Here is a 12887-nt window from a genome sequence, read left to right on the forward strand (position 1 = left end):
TAATAAACAGTACTCCAGAATAATTATATTCAGTTTCTATCTGATATTTTACCAAGAAAATAACACCTAGTTTGCGAATACATGAAGAACAAGTGTAGTGTTCCAGCACATCAAAAAGCATACAGAAAAATTGGTACGATTGTCCAATCCTTCAAAGAGATGCTCCACATATTGTCGAGATTTTGTCTCTAAGGTTGTTCTAAGGTCAAACCCTCCAAATTTAGAAAAAGAAAAAGAAAAAAAAAGAGTGCAACCTGCATTCAAGTGAACAATGAACAACAACAAACGCCATCAAGAGTTGGCCATTGTGAGCATTTTCACCTTGCCTGGGCTGGGCTGGCCAAACTTAGCGCAACTTTGATACCGGAATGGTCAAGCAAGACGTCAGAATTCCGAAAATGGTAGCTGTTGTGATAATACTGGACAGTTCCAGAATTGAGAAAATTCCCAAAACGCGCAGAGTCTGCACTCCACTCAAATTCGGGCATGGGAGGTTCATTTTTATATTTAGTCAAGTTTTGACTAAATATTTTAACATCGAGGGGGAATCGAAACGAGGGTCGTGGTGTATGTGTGTGTGTGTGTGTGTGCGTGCGTGCGTGCGTGCGTGTAGAGCGATTCAGACCAAACTACTGGGCCGATCTTTATGAAATTTTACATGAGAGTTCCTGGGATTGATATCCCCGAACGTTTTTCTCCTTTTTTTGATAAATGTCTTTGATGACGTCATATCCGGCTTTTCGTGAAAGTTGAGGCGGCACTGTCACGCCCTCATTTTTCAACCAAATTGGTTCAAATTTTGGTCAAGTAATCTTCGACGAAGCCCGGGGTTCGGTATTGCATTTCAGCTTGGTGGCTTAAAAATTAATTAATGACTTTGGTCATTAAAAATCGGAAAATTGTAAAAAAAAATAAAAATTTATAAAACGATCCAACTTTACGTTTATCTTATTCTCCATCATTTGCTGATTCCAAAAACATATAAATATGTTATATTCGGATTAAAAACAAGCTCTGAAAATTAAATATATAAAAATTATTATCAAAATTAAATTGTCCAAATCAATTTAAAAACACTTTCATCTTATTCCTTGTCGGTTCCTGATTCCAAAAACATATAGATATGATATGTTTGGATTAAAAACACGCTCAGAAAGTTAAAACAAAGAGAGGTACAGAAAAGCGTGCTATCCTTCTTAGCGCAACTACTACCCCGCTCTTCTTGTCAATTTCACTGCCTTTGCCATGAGCGGTGGCCTGACGATGCTACGAGTAAAATGGCATTGCGTTCAGTTTCATTCTGTGAGTTCGACAGCTACTTGACTAAATATTGTATTTTCGCCTTACGCGACTTGTTCTTAGTTTTGTGCAAACTCATTTCCTCAAAAGGTCAACTACGTCTACGAAAACGCGCGTGCTCTTTCTGCGGCGCCCTCTTTTTAACCTTCGGCGTTTGTCTGCCCTTGAGGAATGTGGGTCATGTCGAATGTCAAAGGTCGCCGTAAAAGGTGACAGGAGTATATAACGTGTTCGGAGGACTTTCGCGCGACTCTGCCCAACGCTTCTCACCTTTCTGTCTCCTGTACGTGTATATCAAAGGCAGACAGGGGAAAAACGCAGAGAGAAAAGAAAAAAGGCCTGGCTGCAAACAAAGAAAGGGAAGTTCGTAGGGGAGGAGGAAATCTGTACATTTTGACAGAAAAGCGCTAAAAAGGTCACAAAGTTCGTCAAGGAAAATTGCTTTTTGTTGTGTCTTTGCTTGTCCTCATCTCAGGTTTGGAAACCTACGTCTGCCTGTCTGTCTATCTCTGTCTGTCTTTCTCTGTTTCTGTCTGTCTGTCTCTCATATTCTCTGTCTCTGCGTTTGTGTGTCTGTATGTGAGACTGAGAGAGAGAGAGAGAGTGTGTGTGTGTGTGTGTGTGTATGCGTGCGTGCGTGTGTGTGTGTGTGTGAATGTGTTCGTGTGTGTGCCTCTCTCTCTCTCTCTCTCTCTCTCTCTCTCTCTCTCTCTCTCTCATACGCAACCCCTCACTCCGCTCCCCCCTCCCCAACGTGCTCTCAATCCTCCTCCCCCACTCCCCTGCCACTCCCCAAGTCTCTCTTGGCCTCCGTCCTCTTCTTTTCACACTCTTGTTATGTCAAACACTGAGTCTGTAGTGTCGAGTCACTCAATTATCTGCCGTACATGTTACTTAAGACACAATCCTTCATAGTAGGTGTGAAAAGATATGAGCTTTTGTTTTAACCTCCTTCACGAGAAGGACTGTGCCTTTAAGCAGCATTTTGATGAAGAACCGCCATTCTCGTTTCAGTTACACGGCTATCTGAGCTGCTGACCAGCCAAAAGTGTCTCTACATCGCAGGTGGTCGTTCATGAGAGGGATACTTTGGATAAGTTGATAAACAAAGGGACGAAACGTCATCATTTTCATGAGTTTTCATTCATAACCAGCTGGGTAACAAAAAACAATGTTCATATGTGACAAATCGAGGTAATCGATGCTAAGCTGGCGCGGTCTCGGAGGAACACTGACTGTCTCGATCTGTGTAAAATGTCCTATTTTGGTCAACATACAAAGAACGTATAGAATCCGTTAATGGGACGTATCCTCTCATCTGAGGGGCCGAAAAGGAGACTGGTACTACCTTGGTTAAAGGCACATTCCTTCCCTTGAAAACAGCTAGGCTCACCATCTCAGATATGAACAGGTTTTTTCGTGGGATAAGAGCGTTCTTCTGCATGATCACATACCAAAAATGAACAGCCTGGTTTACTCTGTGCACAGTGGGAATTTTTTGATGAACGAATTTCGAAAAGCCATTACTGCTCTTTTAAGAAATTAATCTCTCCAAAAAAAAAATGCAACTCTTCACAGAGTACAGCAAGCAATCATACTGTTGATTTGTTCGCAAGTGATCAAGTGGAGATCTACAGATCCCCTTATCGTCTGCCAAATCAGATATTTCAATCAATGAGTCTTATATCGCGCATATTCCGTGGGTACAGTTCTAGGCGCTCTGCAGTGATGCCGTGTGAGATGGAATTTTATACGGCCAGTAGATTGCAGCCATTTCGGCGCATATTTACCTTTCACGGCCTATTATTCCAAGCCACACGGGTATAGGTAGACAATTATTAACTGTGCCTAAGCAATTTTGCCAGGAAAGACCCTTTTGTCAATCGTGGGATCTTTAACGTGCACACCCAATGTTTGTTTCAATATTGTTTTGTTAGGACACATGTACAAAACTTTGCTTGTTGTGCTCAATGTATTAGAGTGATTGTATGCGGCTTTGTAATCTGTTATTTTTTGAATACATTGTTTAAACCATCACTGAATTGGAGGGCAGGGCCGAGGCAAACGAGAAAGTTACCAACCGGGTGGGAGCCGGCCGCAGTGTTGCATTGGTTGAAATAGAGATTTGTTGTGGTTTCAACCAATCAGATCCCGCGGTTTGTTCTCACACGGTTGGGTGGCGCCCACTTTCGCTTCGTGCATTTCAGCCCTGGTCTTCTATCTCTGAGCATAGACCATTTATCCTGGACCGCCAACTAGCTCTCTCTCCGCTCTTTCTCTCTATTACGAGGTAGCGGCCTCTCGCATTTAGGAATCTTCGCTTACATGGCCTTTCAGAAATCAAGGGGATGTCATATCCGGTGTCGATTGTAAACATGGACGAAGTTGCCGAGGTAAGTTCTGAAAATGCTAAAATAAACTCAGCTAAAGTGCATATGGAACATGTTTTTCGATGAGTTTTGTTAAGTTTAGTTTGGAGTTTTGGAAAATCTAGTTCATTGTCACCTCCCATTGTCACAAATAACTGGAGCGTGCTTTCTTTTCACTGTCTTCGAATCGCTGGCCTTTCAAACCGGACGCTAAGCGCCCCTGAAAGTCGGTCGAGCGTCGTAACCTCGAAGGGTCACGTGACGAGTTGGCGGTCCAGGCTATTTGGTCTATGCTCTGAGATAGTGACGGGAACAATTTCCACGGGGAGGACCGTGCTTCTATGACGTCACTGTAAGGTCACACTATCATCCAACTTGTAATGCATACGTGCGAACGAACACTTTCGAGTCACGAACTTCATTAATATTACATACGGTTGCTGGGGGCAACACAGGAGGGGGCGGTTGAAGCACAGATTACCAAATGTGACCTCGCTTGCTTTATTGATCACCTCCTATAATGCTAACCTTCCAGTACTCATCCGGTCCATCAGTAGGCTTTTTGACTGCAGGTTATGCTTCATTATATATTATTGTCAAGTTTGTGTTTCTGTACAAGGTAGAAGATACTATACAGCTTGATGGAAACAGTCTTGTTACAAGTAACGTCTTTGAATGCAAGTTGTGTTCCAATATATTGTAAAGTTTTTATTTCTTTAATTTCCAGATATGTATGGTGCAATGTAATAAATTATTACTGTGCGGCCGTTTGGGGGAAACCATTAATTTTGTGCGATGTTAAAGGATACTAAACCAAACTGCCATTTTTACCTGAGCGTGTGCGTGTGTGTGTGTGTGTGTGTGTGTGTGTGTGTGTGTGTGTGTAAACTAATACTTACGAAAGAACTTCATGACGTAAAAATAGAAAAGGGTAGACCATATTAATCATCTTCGCACCATCTCCTTTTCTGGACAGTTCGAATGTTAATTTGTTTTAGTTTTTTTCCTCTTTTTTTCCGAGTGACATCGAGTACATGTACACTATCAATTCAGTTTTCTGTGGTATTCCCCTAAAAAGCGAACGAACAAACAGGAAAATGCAGATATATTCTCGAGGGGAAAAAAAACCCACGGACGATCAAGATCCAGACTAGGGTGATGGAGTGAGATGTGAAGATGTTTTGACAGTAAAGAAAACGGGGTAGGGGCCGGGTGGGGTTGGTGGAACCGGGAGGTAGGGCAGATGCGGGGGGAAGGGGGCAGATTGCGTTTTTGGGATGTGTGTGTGTGGGTGGGTGGGGGGGGGGGGGGGGGAAGAAAGGGGGTCAAGGTCGAAAGGGTACTCATCGTGGTAGACATCGCACAATGTCTTCAGTTTGATGAAATACACTTGGGCTCGGAACAAACACACCGTTCCTTGTCATTTTTCACTGTCTTTTCATGAGTATTCCCTCCATCCTCCTTTTCGCAGGGTCATTTCTTTAGTGATTGTGGACATACACAATGTTTACCGTCTCCTTGGCAACTAGAAAATAGTGTTTGACGATCGGACGCTCTGTTTCAGGCCAGGACAAACGTTTTAACAGCAAACAACTGAAAAGATAGTGAAGAACAAAACAAGGACATTATAATGCCAGACATCGAGTTATCCCCCTTTTCAATGAAACGGTCGAACGGCGAAGTGTCAACAAGAACAGACAATGGAGCTTATGTCGTGTTTCGCATCTTTGTAAACATATTCTTTAAACGTTTTCGATTTCTTCATTTTTGTCGTGTCCATATTTATATCTTTCTCTGGCTCTTTTTTTCTCTCTCCTGTAATTGTGTTGCAGTTGTCGGGCCGATAGGAAACGCTCTTTTTGCTTCGAACAGGCAATACAAAACGCGCCAGAATGCAGGGCCGGACTAGGCGAAGAGGAGGGGGGGGGTTGCCAGTGGTGGCCCAGGGGGATGTCCCCCCTGGCGGCAGGGGCGGATCAGTTCATTTTATGACTGGTTTTTTTCAAAAGTATATTGTGAAGATATGGGTGTGAAGGCGCGAAGCGCCGAGCCGACGGCGCGAAGCGCCTAGCTTGCTAGGGGGGTCCGGGGGCATGCCCCCCCGGAAAATTTTGAAAAAAAGGATGCAAAATGGTGCAATCTGGTGCATTCTGAGGATGATCATTACCAGTTTTAGGCAGCAGATTTTGTCACTGATTAATACCCCAAAAATTGAAACTCAATGTAAAATAAAGAAATGCTTACCTCATTCAATATTTTTATTTTTTGGCTGGGGGGGGGTCCGGAAACCCTAGAACCCACCCCCCCCCCCCCCTCGTAGTGGGGGTCAGGGGGCTTCGCCCCCTGAAGCTGACGGGTAGGTCATATTCTGAGATAGGAAAATGGTCGCTCCTTGCATGAAACGGCATAAAATAAGCGATAATAAAAAAAAAATTAAATAAGTAAGGTACATGTTTAGGCTAGGGGGGGGGTTGCGCAACCCCCATAACCCCCCCGGTAGTCCGGCCCTGGAATGTTTTTAAATTTAGTCAAGTTTTGACTAAATGTTTTAACGTAGAGGGGGAATCGAGACGAGGGTTGTGGTGTATGTGTGTGTGTGTGTGTGTGTGTGTCTGTCTGTGTGTGTCTGTGCGTGTGTGTGTGTAGAGCGATTCAGACCAAACTACTGGACCGATCTTTATGAAATTTTACATGAGAGTTCCTGGGAATGATATCCCCGGAAATGTTTTTCTTTTTTTCGATAAATACCTTTGATGACGTCATATCCGGCTTTTTGTAAAAGTTGAGGCGGCACTGTCACACCCTCATTTTTCAATCAAATTGATTGAAATTTTGGCCAAGCAATCTTCGACAAAGGCCGGACTTCGGTATTGCATTTCAGCTTGGTGGTTTAAAAATTAATTAATGACTTTGGTCATTAAAAATCTGAAAATTGTAAAAAAAAAAAAAATTGTTTTTAAAACCATCCAAATTTACGTTTATCTTATTTTTCATCATTTTCTGATTCCAAAAACATATAAATATGTTATATTCGGATTAAAAACAAGTTCTGAAAATTAAAAATATAAAAATTATTATTAAAATAAAATTTCCGAAATCGATTTAAAAACACTTTCATCTTATTCCTTGTGGGTTCCTGATTCCAAAAACATATAGATGTGATATGTTTGGATTAAAAACACGCTCAGAAAGTTAAAAAGAATAGAGATAAAGAAAAGCGTGCTATCCTTCTCAGCGCAACTACTACCCCGCTCTTCTTGTCAATGTCACTGCCTGTGCATCGAGCGGTGGACTGACGATGCTACGAGTATACGCTCTTGCTGTAAAAATGCAGTGAGTTCAGTTTCATTCTGTTAGTTCGACAGCTTGACTAAATGTTGTAATTTCGCCTTACGCGACTTGTTTTTTTCTTGCTATAGCAAACGATGCTGTTAGCAAACCACAGATACATGGTGTAACTAACCCGTTCACATTTCCGTCGCCATCTTTGATAGTCGAGCACATCAAAGACACGCAAAGAAGACAAAGGCAACGGTGCAAATGATTTCATTTCAAACACATGTGTGTGTGTGTGTGTGTGTGTGTGTGTGTGTGTGTGTGTGTGTGTGTGTGTCTCTCTCTCCCCCTCTCTCTCTCTCTCCCCCCCTCTCTCTCTCTCTCTCTCACTCAGTCTCTCAGTCTCTCTCTCTCTCTCTATCTATCTCCCTCCCTCCCTCTCTCTCCCCTCCGGCATATAATTATATGTAGCCTATCATTATGACTTAGGCTATGTGTCAGAACTCTCTGCCCCCTCCCTCTGTGTCTGCATTACTGTATCCATTATTTCTCAAAGATCTCTCTCACTCCCTCCCTCTTATTCCTTGTCTCTGCATCTCTTCGCCTTTTTCTCCCCGTCCCAATGGCTGACGGGCCACTTGGCAGTTTGGTCACGGTACACGGAAGTGTGTTTCCATGACAACGGTATTTTATTTTTCACGTCACGGCCTAAACACCGCTGTGTTCCCATAGTAACCCGATGGGCGAGATACCGTGAAGTTCGATTCGGATTCCTTTGCGAATTGTCTGCACGCATTCGTTACTTCCTTATAGAAAACAAGTCGCGTAAGGCGAAAATACAATATTTAGTCAAGTAGCTGTCGAACTCACAGAATGAAACTGATCGCAACGCAACGCAGCAAGACCGTATACTCGTAGCATCGTCACTCCACCGCCCGTGGCAAAGGCAGTGCCCGTGGAATTGACAAGAAGAGCGGGGTATTCGTTGCGCTGAGAAGGATAGCACGCTTTTCTGTACCTCTCTTCGTTTTAACTTTCTGAGCGTGTTTTTAATCCAAACATATCATATCTATATATTTTTGGAATCAGGAACCGACAAGGAATAAGATGAAAGTGTTTTTAAAACGATTTCGAAAAAAAAATTTTGATAATAATTTTTATATATTTAATTTTCAGAGCTTGTTTTTAATCCGAATATAACATATTTATATGTTTTTGGAATCAGAAAATGATGGAGAATAAGATAAACGTAAATTTGGATCGTTTTATAAATTTTTAATTTTTTTTACAATTTTCCGATTTTTAATGACCAAAGTCATTAATTAATTTTTAAGCCACCAAGCTGAAATGCAATACCGAACCCCGGGCTTCGTCGAAGATTACTTGACCAAAATTTCAACCAATTTGGTTGAAAAATGAGGGCGTGACAGTGCCGCCTCAACTTTCACGAAAAGCCGGATATGACGTCATCAAAGACATTTATCAAAAAAATGAAAAAAACGTTCGGGGATTTCATACCCAGGAACTCTCATGTCACATTTCATAAAGATCGGTCCAGTAGTTTAGTCTGAATCGCTCTACACACACACACACACACACACACACACGCACAGACAGACAGACAGACAGACACACATACACCATACCCTCGTTTCGATTCCCCCTCGATGTTAAAATATTTAGTCAAAACTTGACTAAATATAACAAGTCGCGTAAGGCGAAAATACAATATTTAGTCAAGTAGCTGTCGAACTCACAGAATGAAACTGAACGCAATTCAACGCAGCAAGACCGTATACTCGTTGTCCACCGCTCACGGCATAGGCAGTGAAATTGACAAGAAGAGCGGGGTAGTGGTTACGCTATGCTGCATAGCACGCTTTTCTGTACCTCTCTTCGTTTTAACTTTCTGAGCGTGTTTTTAATCCAAACATATCATATCTATATGTTTTTGGAATCAGGAACCGACAAGGAATAAGATGAAACTGTTTTTAAATTGATTTGGACAATTTAATTTTGATAATAATTTTTATATATTTAATTTTCAGAGCTTGTTTTTAATCCAAATATAACATATTTATATGTTTTTGGAATCAGCAAATGATGGAGAATAAGATAAACGTAAATTTGGATCGTTTTATAAATTTTTATTTTTTTTTACAATTTTGAGATTTTTAATGACCAAAGTCATTAATTAATTTTTAAGCCACCAAGCTGAAATGCAATACCGAAGTCCGGGCTTCGTCGAAGATTACTTGACCAAAATTTCAACCAATTTGGTTGAAAAATGAGGGCGTGACAGTGGCTCAACTTTCACGAAAAGCCGGATATGACGTCATCAAAGACATTTATCAAAAAAATGAAAAAAACGTTCGGGGATTTCATACCCAGAAACTCTCATGTCAAATTTCATAAAGATCGGTCCAGTAGTTTAGTCTGAATCGCTCTACACACACACACACACACACACACGCACAGACAGACAGACAGACAGACACACATACACCACGACCCTCGTTTCGATTCCCCCTCGATGTTAAAATATTTAGTCAAAACTTGACTAAATATAAAAAGGCCTTGTTGTGACCTATTGCCACTCTGTGTTACATCTTCGTTCTGTTTTAGATCTGTACGCTTTTATGTGAGTTGTGTTTTATTGTCAGACTTTTTATGTGTAGCTATGTGTCTATTACTTATCTTACGTGGTTTTTTTTCATCTTTTTAAAAACAATTTTTCTACATTATCTTATATAAAGTCTATAAGTGGTCGTCGTCTATGAATTGTTTTTAATGCTTGTATGTTATTTTTTACGAGAAAACTTTTTATATGTAAAATGTTAAATTTTAATGTCTAATGTAAAGCGCCATGAGACTGCCATTTGGCGGTGAACAGCGCTATAAAAGAATGTTTTATTATTATTATTATTACTTTCCCAATCTTTCTTCTTCCGGTATCTTCCAATTTATTTAGCTTTTATCATGCCTTGGTCGATGTCCGCCTGGCGCAATTTAATTCTAATTTAATTTCTTATCAGACTTGGATTGAAATGGCTGAACTATGATTTACATGTACTTTCAATTATACTTCCGAGTTATCCAGATTTATGTGAATTAAAATGGCGGAATTTACTGTCAACTTAATTTCTTATCCAGATGTGAATTGAAATGTTTTCAGTCCCTTGCGTTGCACCATTTTCATTTTTTTTCATTTTCATTACTTTATTGTCCCATCGCTGGGAAATTCGGGTCGCTTCCTCCCAGTGGAAAGCTAGCAGCAACGGAGTCGCGCTACCCAGGTGTCTGCGTGTTTAGGTGTATTCAGCCACCTGCACTTATGGCAGAATGACCAAGGTCTTTTACGTGCCATTGTGATGACACGGGGGTGGGACATGGCTTCCGTCTCTGGGTCTGCACATAAAGTTGACCCGTGTCCGTCCCGGCCCGAATTCGATCCTGCGACCTTCCGATCACAAGTCCAGTGCTCTACCAACTGAGCTACCGGGCCCCCAGAGCTACCAGAGATACTGTAGAGATCTCTGGTTGCACGGTAGAAAAGACCTGAGTGGGTTTTTACATTTAGTCAAGTTTTGACTAAATGTTTTAACGTAGAGGGGGGAATCGAGACGAGGGTCGTGGTGTATGTGCGTGTGTCTGTCTGTGTGTGTGTGTGTGTGTAGAGCGATTCAGACTAAACTACTGGACCGATCTTTATGAAATTTGACATGAGAGTTCCTGGGTATGAAATCCCCGAACGTTTTTTTCATTTTTTTGATAAATGTCTTTGATGACGTCTTATCCGGCGTTTCGTGAAAGTTGAGGCGGCACTGTCACGCCCTCATTTTTCAACCAAATTGGTTGAAATTTTGGTCAAGTAATCTTCGACGAAGCCCGGACTTCGGTATTGCATTTCAGCTTGGTGGCTTAAAAATTAATTAATGACTTTGGCCATTAAAAATCTGAAAATTGTAAAAAAAAATAAAAATTTATAAAACGATCCAAATTTACGTTCATCTTATTCTCCATCATTTTCTGATTCCAAAAACATATAAATATGTTATATTTGAATTAAAAACAAGCTCTGAAAATTAAATATATAAAAATTATTATCAAAATTAAATTTTCGAAATCAATTTAAAAACACTTTCATCTTATTCCTTGTCGGTTCCTGATTCCAAAAACATATAGATATGATATGTTTGGATTAAAAACACGCTCAGAAAGTTAAAACAAAGAGAGGTACAGAAAAGCGTGCTATCCTTCTTAGCGCAACTACTACCCCGCTCTTCTTGTCAATTTCACTGCCTTTGCCATGAGCGGGTGACTGACGATGCTACGAGTATACGGTCTTGCTGAAAAATGGCATTGCGTTCAGTTTCATTCTGTGAGTTCGACAGCTACTTGACTAAATGTTGTATTTTCGCCTTACGCGACTTGTTATAAAATACAATAGCTTGGCAATGGATGGACGACTGAGTTGAATAATTCACTCATTACTAAGGCCGGGATTGCCGTGGCATGCAGTCAAATTGCGAAAGCACTAATACAGAGCATCTTTCTCTCACATGCACGCACGCACACTGACAAGGACACACACCGACACATCGATAGATAGACACACACTGACTTGTGTGCATCTTCAGCATGAATTAAAAGACATACTGTGATATATTTTCTTCTCGAGTCTTTCAATCAGTTAATAAATCATCAGCAACAGTAGTACAGGGTGACACGAAAAAAACAGATCCCACCAAAAGTTTAATATTTTCTGAAATAATCAGCCGATTCTTTTATTTTTTCAGGTGAGCCAAGCTGAAATGATGTTCTAACAGCCCACCAAGTTTGAGCTTCAAGATGTCATGGACAACGGAGCATAAGACATTTATAGTCGAGGCCTATTTTCGCCGGCGAACAGATTTGCTCGGGCTGCGCACAACAGACTCTCTGACTGAATCAATATTCCTCGGTGTCCTTGCTGATTTAGGTCGACCAGAGTGGGATCCCCTGTTAGGGTTTTTACTATTGAGGTTATTGACAGTCCCATGGTCTCTGAACTTATCCCTCCATCCATAGATAACTGATTTAACAGGAAAGTCTCTACGTCCAAACTGTCTTTTGAATTCCAGTTGAGCAGCGTGGATAGAATTCGACCGAAAATAGGCCTCGACTATAAATGTCTTATGCTCCGTTGTCCATGACATCTTGAAGCTCAAACTTGGTGGGCTGTTAGAACATCATTTCAGCTTGGCTCACCTGAAAAAATAAAAGAATCGGCTGATTATTTCAGAAAATATTAAACTTTTGGTGGGATCTGTTTTTTTCGTGTCACCCTGTACTATATGACCCGCCTGAAATATCGCAAGGGCATTACATGTAGGCCTAGTTCATGATAGAAACTCCTGGTCAGCTACCACGATTACGCAGGCATTATCAACCCAAAGATTTTAAAACTGACTGATGCAGTCTCCAACAATTTTGCAGAGACTGAACTAATTAAAGCCAGTTGGGGGTTAAATAACACTATGATCAAATCGTGCGGCACTGATTGCAACACTGTGTGACATGACATTGTTTTGCATAACTTGCAATGAGAAATGTCATTACATTTAGTCAAGTTTTTTTGGTTTTTCTTTGGTCAAAATAAAAAAAAAGAAAGGTAACAGTTACTTGTTTGAACGTTTGTTATTGACAAAACAATACGTTAGTCACAGATATTTCGACCCAGCTTTTTTTGTTTTTTTTAATTCTGATTTTTGGAAACGTTGGCAATCTCTTTGTTTTTGGATTTCTCTATTTTCTTTGGCCAGTTCAGTTTTGAAGTTTCTACTTTCCTGTGAAGCCATCTCAGTTGTGCAGATCCAAGCTTTTGGGTGACATGGGGTAAGTCAAGAGCATCCAGATTGGACATTTTCTCAATGGTTTTTGATCTGAACAATGTCACGTACA

The sequence above is a fragment of the Littorina saxatilis genome, linkage group LG10 (assembly GCF_037325665.1).
Source record: "Littorina saxatilis isolate snail1 linkage group LG10, US_GU_Lsax_2.0, whole genome shotgun sequence".
Taxonomy (NCBI): domain Eukaryota; kingdom Metazoa; phylum Mollusca; class Gastropoda; order Littorinimorpha; family Littorinidae; genus Littorina; species Littorina saxatilis.